This window comes from Falco rusticolus, chromosome 4, assembly GCF_015220075.1.
Source record: "Falco rusticolus isolate bFalRus1 chromosome 4, bFalRus1.pri, whole genome shotgun sequence".
Taxonomy (NCBI): domain Eukaryota; kingdom Metazoa; phylum Chordata; class Aves; order Falconiformes; family Falconidae; genus Falco; species Falco rusticolus.
The window spans coordinates 70,365,711-70,375,863 of NC_051190.1; the positions used below are offsets into that span (position 1 = coordinate 70,365,711).

General features: G+C 41.6%; 1 long non-coding RNA gene across 1 annotated transcript; it reads right to left on the minus strand.

Annotated features, from left to right (window-relative positions):
• On the minus strand, positions 1-2,638 carry LOC119147403. The gene is made up of 3 exons (XR_005104017.1): positions 2,531-2,638; positions 730-780; positions 1-618 (listed from the first exon to the last, which is right to left on the minus strand). It is a non-coding gene; the product is annotated as an uncharacterized LOC119147403 (long non-coding RNA).
• Positions 2,639-10,153: the final 7,515 nt, after the last annotated feature.

The window sequence follows — 10,153 nt, forward strand, 5'->3', positions numbered from 1 at the left end:
GCTGCTGGCAAGCGCTGCTCCCAGAGCATTAGGAAGTGAAAGAAAATAGATGGTCTCCCCACACACCCGCTCCGTTATTTAAATGTTTTCTAAACATCGCCTCATCCATTATGTAGCCTCCTGATCTCTCACACCAGTCTCCTCATCAGACAGACCCCCAACAACCACACTTTAGGAAATGTGCACATGGCTTATTGTTGGCATTTGTACCCCACTGTTCCTGCCCCTTTCATTGACAGGTGGACATGTAACTGTCTTGTTTGCCACCAAATTGCAGGACAGAGTAGATAAACCCACCCAGATTAGTCCTCCAGGTACTTAATTTATAAAGACGGGGAAAAGAAAAGACACAAGGGAAGACTGAGTGGGGGTGGACACAGGCACTGCCTGCTTCACCTGAAACCTGGCAACTAGGGACAAATGTGGGGCAGGCAAGAAAACTGCTCCAATGCTGTTACACAGCTGCCTGCCTGCACAAGCCCTCCACAAACAATGGCATCTGAGACATATACACCGCTGAGCAGCATCCCACCACTGTGCTCCAAGTTCTTACCTTGCCAGGAGGACCAGCTGAACACTTGGTTTCCTTGGTAGGGGACTTCATCAAGCAGGACTAATCTGATAGGAGAAGTGATTCATTTACTTCTAGGGAGAAAAAGAAACTTCACACCACAGATTGCAGTAGCAAGGGTTTAGGGTAAGGGGAGGGCAGAAACCAAAACACTTTACCTTTTCTGAAGCAGCAAGGAGGAGACTACTGAGGCCAGCGGAGGAATAAAGCTGAGAATGAGAAACAAAATACAGGGAAGCTATTAAGAACATACTCTACAAAATCCCTGAGCAAGGTGTGTCTGCTGCATGTTCCTGGGTTTGGCATTAACTGCAGCTGCTCTAGGGTCAGGAAGGACAATCCCTTATGGATCTCTCTTAAGGAGCAGAGAAAAATCTCAGACCGTAAAGATTATGATGCAGAAGGAAAGGCATAAAATATAAGGTTGACAGCACCATAAAAGCGTTTTATAATAGTCCCCTTCTCACCTGAAATAATGTGCAAGGTGCTATGGTGTAAGATTAGAACTACACCAAAGCAGAGGATGAAGCATAGAGAGCAGAATAATAGCACCTCATTAAAAAAAAAAAAGTCTTTAAAAGCAATGCAATAAAAGCTTCAAGGAGATACCCATGCAAAACATAATTAAATTGCTAGGCTCACATCATATAGTAGTATGCTAATACAGAAAAGACTCTAAGATGGCCACACAGGATATTTTCATCATCAAAATAAGCCGTTTCTGTGACCCAAAGTTGTACTAAGTTGTCTGGCCTAAAACAGGTAATTGTTTGCACAGGTACATTTGGGCAAGGGGGAGGGAGGGTTAACCCATAAGGAAATAAGCTTTTCTGATAAGGCAGATGTGAAAAGACTCTCATTCTCTTAAGGTCCACTATGAAGTGGCCTCTTCCTTCTCAAGAACTCTGTGTTAGGTTGGGACCCCCAGTCCAGCCTTCAGGTTATTAAGCAGCTCTAAGTGACCTCAGAGAAGGTGCATCAGCTGTCTCACCAATCCATTAGATGCAACCACTGCTGCAGTGAAAAAGCAGAGCACAGCTGGTGTCCTAGAAGTCACCCAGTCTGATATGTATATATTGCAGTTACAGGCTCACGCTTTGAACATGTTGCCATTCTGGAAGATTAGAAAACAAATGTTTTAAACATGAAATGCTCTCACAAAATGTCTTTCTGTACTTATGAGCCTCCAGAGAAGAGCTGCTGTCCTGTACACTCCTGTGCTGGTGAGCAGGGCTCATTATCCAGACACCCTCCAAAAGCACAGTGCCCTGCATTACCACTGAGCAACTGTACGTTTATTAGCAGAATTACTAAAACAGCATTTGTTGAATTCCTGTCAAACATGATTTCAAAAAAAGAAGAAAAAAAAGAACTGTTGTTAATAATCAAATTGCATTACACACTAAAAATAAAAAGAAGCTTTTTCAAAAAGGTGAAAAACAAAGCAGGTTGCATGCTAGTAAAGATGAGTATACATCCCAATTTTGAGCAAAAGGGTGGCAAAGATTGTGCAGTGAACCGTAGCCAACCACAGATGCCCAGAAGGTGAAGGCTGAAGACGATCTTCAAACATAGCCAAGCCTTATGCTATTAAGCGCTTTAAAAATCAAAACTACCAGTTTAAATTAATCCATGCTTTATAGGCAGCCAATGTAAAGAATGCAGCTGGGACATAATAGGATCATGGTAACTCAAGTCAGGGAGCAAATGAGTTGTTGCACAGTGCACAAGCTGTGAGCGAAACAGAAACCCTGCTGAAACCCTGCTCAGAGAGAATTGCACTCCCGAGCCTTGTGGGCACCAGGGAAAGCAGCTATAACCCAAATAAAGACTGAGGCTGTGCTCTCAAACAAAACCCCACATGCAGCATCTGAGACCTCTGGGAGGAAGGAGTGGTGGGAAGGAAAGCCACTGTACTTAACCTGTTACGATGTTTCGAAACATGCATTCTCTCATTACCTGGGTCAACTACAGAAGAGTCTGCACAGTTACAGGACTTGCCAGCTCTTAGAAAAGGTAATTTCACAGCCAGGCATATCCAGAGGGCTACATTTCACAGCTGATCCTGAAAAGGGAAGTTGGGAAAGTTCAGATAGTTCAAAGAAACCAGCCAGGGATCACATACCAACATACTTCTGGCTATTTTCTAGATTTTTTGACCGATGTTTGGGTTTAGGTCTTTCATACGATACAGCTATTGCCATGAAGTCACAGCCAGGAAATTAGATGTTAACAGGCAAACTGTTTCTAACCCTAATCGTTGCTATTTTGCTAAGCAAAGTGATTTTAAACAGACCTCCCCTGTAGCTTGATGCGTTTAAGCAAGCAGCTCACAGTAAGTAAGTAAGCTTTAGCCCCTTCTTGCTTATTCCACAAGTTGAAATGTTACCTTTCCAAACTAACTCACAGCCCAGACTGCACTGCTCTGTTTTTTAATCACTGTAGTAGAAAAGGTCTTACCTACTTCCCTTGCATTCCCCATCCTTACAGTCACAATCAGGTTTGGCTTTAACTATGACTTTCCTATAGCAAAGATTTACAGTGGTAAAAAGTAAGTTGTCTTTCTAAAGTCCACTCTGTCAAGCACAAGCCGTTCCTTCAAACCATTATTCACTTTGGAACACATTCAACACATCAAAAGAAATCCAGAGGCATTTGAAATATCTTCTAACTTACAAATAACTAAGTTAGAAATGAAAACTTGATCCAAAGCTCAGGAAGGGCTCCATCTAAATACAATAGTTATTGAACCAGGTTCTTCAAGCATAACCTTTTCATCACCAGTGACTCACAGATTAGTCCCTGTGAAACTAAAAGGTGTTACTGTTTTAACAGTGCCAGCATAAACTCATATTTCCTGTCTTTCTTAGCATGGATCTGGCTATATCATGGTAAAAGTACTTACGTTGTTAGCCCATATTCCAATATTTATTTATGATGGTTACTGAAGTACATTCTGCTTTGTACCCGCATAAGAATTATGACTGTACCTGTGCTAAAAGCTCTACAGCATAACTGCGGCTCTAAAAGCAGTCAGGGCTGCTCACCAGAAGGTTTACCAAGTATAACTATATTAAGTATAATTAGTTAGCAAGACAGATGTTTGGACAGCCTTTCTCCTGAACAGTATCTTCAGTCCCATTTGTCTAATGCTCCCGCAGTACTTAACAGCCAGCTCAAGCATCTCTTCATCTGTCAAATTCCCACAGACCAGATGAGAGCAGAACAAATCAAGCTCCAGCACACACACACAGTATGTGCCAGCTTTCCTACAGCGTAATGAGTACCGTACAGCTTCTCTATGCAACAGGATCACTCTCTATCCTAACCAAGGGAAGAGAAAGCAAGCTCATACTGTCTGCATTAGACCTTCTCAGCTCCAGAAGAAAGAGGCTTAAATACGTAATTTAAAACACAAGCATGAACACTTCAACTTTGAATTGACTGAAGCAATGTAGTAAAATGATGCACCTCAGCTTGGATTGCTCCAAATCCTTCCATGAGGAGTAACAGACGCAGCAGAAGCTTGGTTTACAGCCAGACACAAAAGTTTTAATGACATGAAAACACAGGAATAATACTTCCTTCATGAATGTATAATATAAACCCCACTTTGCTCAAAGCTTTTCAATACTACTCATTTTTGATTGAGAAATACCACAAGATCAACTCAAAAGAATTTTATTGAGAAAAAAAAAATTGGAGAGCAGACCTCAGCTGTAACAATGTACGTAGCAGTTTGCACCGCTGAAGAACCTATTCCTTTGATAAGAATCTGTAGTGTAGACCTATGGTAGTGCGCTCCTCCTACATAGTCCAACACAGCAACACATGGAAGGATGTGCCCAGATGTTCTGCTGACTCTGTTCTTCTGTCTTGCTTTTGTAAAGATGAAAAGAGTATCAGCAGACTAATAATTACACTTGCATTTATGAAAATAAGTTGGAACAAGGGTTTCAACAATGCTAAGCGTCAAACTTTTTTAACTCAAGTTGCATCATGGAAATGAATGAAGTACGTGGGAGGTGAGCAGCAGAGAAATGAAGGGTGACAGCTGTTAATGTACTTGGACGACACACACCAATGGATGTTGTTAAAGAGCAGAATGGTGTCAATTCCCATTTTTGCAGCTATGGCACACCCCTTTATTCACAGAACACATGATACACAATTATTCTGCAGAGGTCACGGAAGTCAGCTACCCCTTTTCATCTCATTCAACATCAATTAGAAAAGCATGCTGAAGTTCACTGAGATTGATGTTTTTTACTTTTTATGGCAGTTAAGGGACTAATTCTTGACTCCAGAAGCTCACAGCCTGCTATCAAGTCCTCGGGGCCAGGGTGGGGGCTGCAAACAGAAAGGAATAGGCAGCTGTTCTGGAAATGAAGTGAAAAAATTAGAGATACCTTTGGCGCATGTGTCAAAGAAACATTAAAGCTGGCCCTGGAAGTCACCGTCGTTCTAGAGAGAAACAGCAAGGGAGAAAAAAAAGGTTTGTAGTGGCCTGACTTGATTTGAAGCAGCAATTTCACCACCCACAGCCAGCTGTTCGTAGGGCAGAAGCACCAATTGTGCTGGTCCTGGGACAGCTACCAACTATTGTGCCCAAAATGACCATCCACAGCAACAGTATTAGCTGTCAGTGCGTATTTCCTAACATGGTGACATTCCTTCTGCCTTCTTGCTTTTGTACGGGTTTTAATCTTGTAAGTAGTGCCAATCTTCAGTGCTTTGCTAAAAGTCCATCCTCAAATTCCCTCTTGTCCTCTGCTGGGTAGCTTTCCCTAGCTTGTCTGCTCTTTATGCAATATGTGTATTTCTACATATACAGTAAGATTTTGGAAATGTATAACCCATTGGAGGACTATGTTCAAAACCATAAATACACACGTGCAGAAAAGTTAACATCTTTAGATCTATAAAGTTAACCATTTCTTTTCAAGCTTCCTTTTTCTATCGCTAGGCTTGACTGTAAAACAGAGCCCCTCAATAAAAACACGCCGCATCAGATCCTCCTGTGCCATTTTAGGTTATCACCTCATCAAGAAAGAAATCCTCTTAAAATTAAAAATAGCCTCCAGGTTCAAGACTAGGCAGAAAAATTATTCCCGATGAGGTAAAAAGGAAAAAAATCCATTCTCCAGTTGATTTATTAAAACGGGCAAAGCCCATGTACAATGAGACAACAGCACACTTTGCTTTCATGAGGAAAACCAGTCTGGATTCATGCCCATCACTGCTCTGCCCAGACACTGCCTCTTCAGGAGCTCCATGTTCTCCATTCCATCACTGTCTCATACACAGCTTATGGGAAGATAATGCAAAGCCCCAGTGAAAAAAAAACCCTTTCCCCACCCCCCTGACCTTATACAGCCCTCTGATCTCTCTACAGGAGTTTAGTACCCAGTGATTTCCACTTTAAGGAACAGCAAACCTAAGGCAAGCCTGAAGTCTCCCCAGTTGGCACTGACCTGCTCTGCAACAATCCAGACTGAGCTGCCCTAGCCCAGGTCTCCCCAGACATGTCCCCTTTTCCAGCTACTGGGCATTTGGAAATGGAATGCATTTCTGAAGTTCTTGTCCAGGTCAACTGCAACAGGACAAAGGGCAACTGCTTTAAACTAAAAGGGTACTTCAGGTTAGACATAAGGAAGAAATTCATTGCTGTGAACATGGTGAGACACTGTAACAAGTTGCCCAGAGAAGCTGTGGATGCCCCACATGTGGATGGGGCTTTGAGCAACCGCGTCTAGTGCAAGGTGTCCCTGCCCATGGCAGGGTGGGGGTTGGACTAGATGGTCTTCAAAGGTCCCTTCCAACCCAAACCAACCTGTGATTCTAACCCTACATTCACACACTGTAAGTCAGACAATGCCTGGTAGCTTCAGATTTGCCATTAATAGACTGCATGGCTGATTCACACATTCACAGTAAGCCCAAAACACTCCCCGAGTGCCAAATTTATTGCACATTTACAGTAAATCAAACACTTCCCAGAAGCTTCAGGCTCGTTGCACATGCTATGCACAGTAAAAACACAGCAATTTCTGTCTGGGAAATCCCCTGCACACAACAAATGGCATGGTAGCCTTCACGCAGCGGCTAAAATGAAACACGTTATGAAAGCAGCGGTGCTGACGGTGTTGGGCCTGGGAGACACCAGGCGACTAACCTGTATTCTCAAATGTAATAAGAAGCAAACGCAGGAATAATACCTCCCTCCACTTCTCTAGATGGTGTGCAGGAAGATGCACTAAAAATGAAATCACTCTCACTGGCGGCTGCAGCTTGACTTCAAGCAGCAAGCCTTGAGTTAGAGCCCACCAACCTGAATCATGCTCCTGTTGGTATTTCTAGCTGCCTTCCTAGGGGAAAGGATTCTCACTGGCTAACGTAAAACTATTGACATTACATACAGTTGTTTAATTACAGCTGTTTCTTCCACTTGCTTATCAGGAATTATATTCTACCATTATAAATATTTATCTAAGGACATTCATATTAATATAATCGTTCATTCTGTTACCGTAATGTATTCCATTGTAACTAGTGGAAACGGCACATCAGGAGACAACTGAGGTTTTGATCAGATCTGTGATTATCCGCTGTGCTGGTTTGGGCTGGGATAGAGTTAATTTTCTTCATAGTAGCTGGTACGGGGCTGTGCTTTGGATCTGTGCTGAGAGCAGCGCTGATAACGCGGGGCTGTTCTCGTTCCTGCCGAGCAGGGCTTGCGCAGCCCCAAGGGCTTTTCTGCCTCTCACCCCCCACCAGCGAGCGGGCTGGGGGGGCACAGGGGGCTGGGAGGGGGCACAGCCGGGACAGCTGACCCCAGCTGACCGGAGGGACATTCCCTACCACATGGCATCATGCTCAGCACGTAAAGCTGGGGGAAGGAGAAGGAAGGTGGGACATGCGGCACTATGGCATTTGTTTGCCCAAGTAACTGTTACACATGATGGAGCCCGGCTTTTCTGGAGAAGGCTGAACCCCTGCCTGTCCATGGGAAATGGTGAACAAATTCCTTGTTTTGCTTTGCTTGCGCAGCTTTCACTTTACCTATTAAACTGTCTTTATCTCAACCTATGAGTTTTCTCATTTTTACTCTTCTGATGCTCTCCCCCGTCCCACCAGGGGGGAGTGAGCGAGCGGCTGCACGGGGCTTAGCTGCTGGCCAGGGTTGAACCACGACATCTGCACAAGTTCACCATACAAGATTAACTTTCTTCAATTAATAAAACTAACTCTCAGCTTTCTTTTCCACTTCTGCAGTTACACAAAATCTATTTCATGTATATATCTCCACTCTTAAGACTGTCGTGATAAATGAGGCATATTAGTGAAGCAGCTTATTATTTCAGTTTAAAATAAATATACATAATTAAAGCAAAGTTTCTTTGCACAACAGAGACTGAAATTCCTAACATCTGGAAAATGTAAAAACTCAACCATTAGGCTACGAAGTCTCAGCAATCTCTAAAAATTATATAGATATTCAATACTGTGCCACATTTCTAAAACTTCAGTGCAGTAATCTATGAAACATGCTTTTCCCCCACCTTCTATATAAAGCAGTTTATTTCAGGTTATATATGCACTGATCATATCTAAATTATTTTCAGAAGGGTATGTTTCAACATATCATGTACAACAGCAACTAGATTTTGAAGCCGTCTGGCAGTTACATTTCTTAAAGCCTTAGTTTTGTGAAAATGGATCAAAAGTGGTTTAAAAGCTGAACTATGATCTAGGATTATACTGCTTGTTCTGTAAGGAAATAATTTGCAATATACATCATCTAAAGAAATACCTTTTGGACTATCACGGTGTTTCATTTTTTTCTCAAAATTTCTGTTATTGGGGAAAAATAGAATACAGAGACAAAAATATTTTCATTGACTCCCACAAGTCTTTTATTAGACTCAAGAGGCAAAGAAAACACATAACACCTGGAAGTCTGATGGTAAGAGGAAACTGGAATTATTTTTATCTATTTCCCCTCTACACCTCCACTACATTTCTTCAGCCCCTCATTAAGTCATATGTCAACTTGGGAAGATATTCTTTTCCTCCAAACTCCCTCTGACAATGCATTAATTCTCCAGCTCATTTCTGCCACATAGCAGTTTTCTCTCACGTTTAACCTTCTTAGAGAAGGATTTCACCTTTTTGCCCAAAGTAATATGTTCACACACACACACCCCCTTTGTTTTTTAATTCATCATTAAAATGGTATTCTGTGCTTCAACCAGGTTAATCTCAAGTGTGCACCACAGACATTACCTCATCTGTGCAGCATATGCAGTTCAGAACTTGCAATCTCCTTTATGTGACAATCTCTTCAAGATTGCAAATTATCATTTCCCTATCAGAAACATGAAAGCATTTTTCACATTATGAAGAGAACGATGGCACATAAAGGAATCATCAGGACCTGCATTATCTTTAAAAGACAATGAATGTGGGGTAAAAAAAACCCACATGGTTCTTGTTCACATGGATTCAACAATGGTGTCATTTGGTTTTGTAAAGAAATCAAGATATTTTTTTTGTATGCTTGCAGTTTCTTTTTTCTTCTGTAAAAAGGCTGCAAACTTGTCTCTGTGCCCTAGCTAATAGATATTCCATTATACCTGAAGGGATAACAATTTTTAAAAATCATGCAACCTATGCACACAGCAGTTGTTCGAACTTAGCTGCTTGGTTCAATGCTAGAACAGTCAAGCCTGCATTGAAGAAATATTTTTAGTGCTTCATGTTTTGGCACAAATTATTTATGACCCAGGATAGCTGGAAAATTATTTCCATAAGCAGTTTGCTTTTCTTCTTTCTTTTCATCATTTTTCCTCTAAATGCTGAAGCTCTGCATAACGCATATGTACACTCCTTTATGTGTTCTGCTAGTGATACTTTGTTCGCTTTTGTTACTGTATGTAATTCCTGGCTACCTAAAGCACAAGTATTTAGCATTGCTAATTTTTAAGCATTTAATGCTCAATCCTGTCCATGTTGGTAAAACTACTGGATTTCCAAAAAGAACAGAACAAATCACTCAAAAATGAGCATTGCCTAGCTTGCCTAAGCCTGAAGCTATTATACCCTCCTATATATTATATTATATTATATTATTTAAAGCAAGCTTCATAAAGGGTACATTTTCTTTTCTATCTTTGAGAAATAAAAAACCCCGGTAAAATCGCAACACTCATGCATGTTTCTATTATCTAGAAAACAACCACATACTAAAAAACATCTCCAAACCCACATACATAATACTTCAAAGTCTCTTGATCTAACCAAGCAGTTTGCATTTAGAGTCCACATCTCCACTAACACCACGGTTGCATCTGGATCATTACATTTAACAGCCCTCAGTGGACCTACCCCTCCCTGAACCCTTTAATACCTTTGGCCTCCACAAGTGTTGCATGTATTCACATACTTTTCTCTCACTGCAGTCCTAGGAGCCTGAATTAGCTGTATTGGCAGAAACCTCCAGGAGGTTTGAATAGTGTGTTTGGAGGATTGAAACAGTCAATACCCCACAGCAGAATAAAATGCCCCTCTAACAGGAAAAAA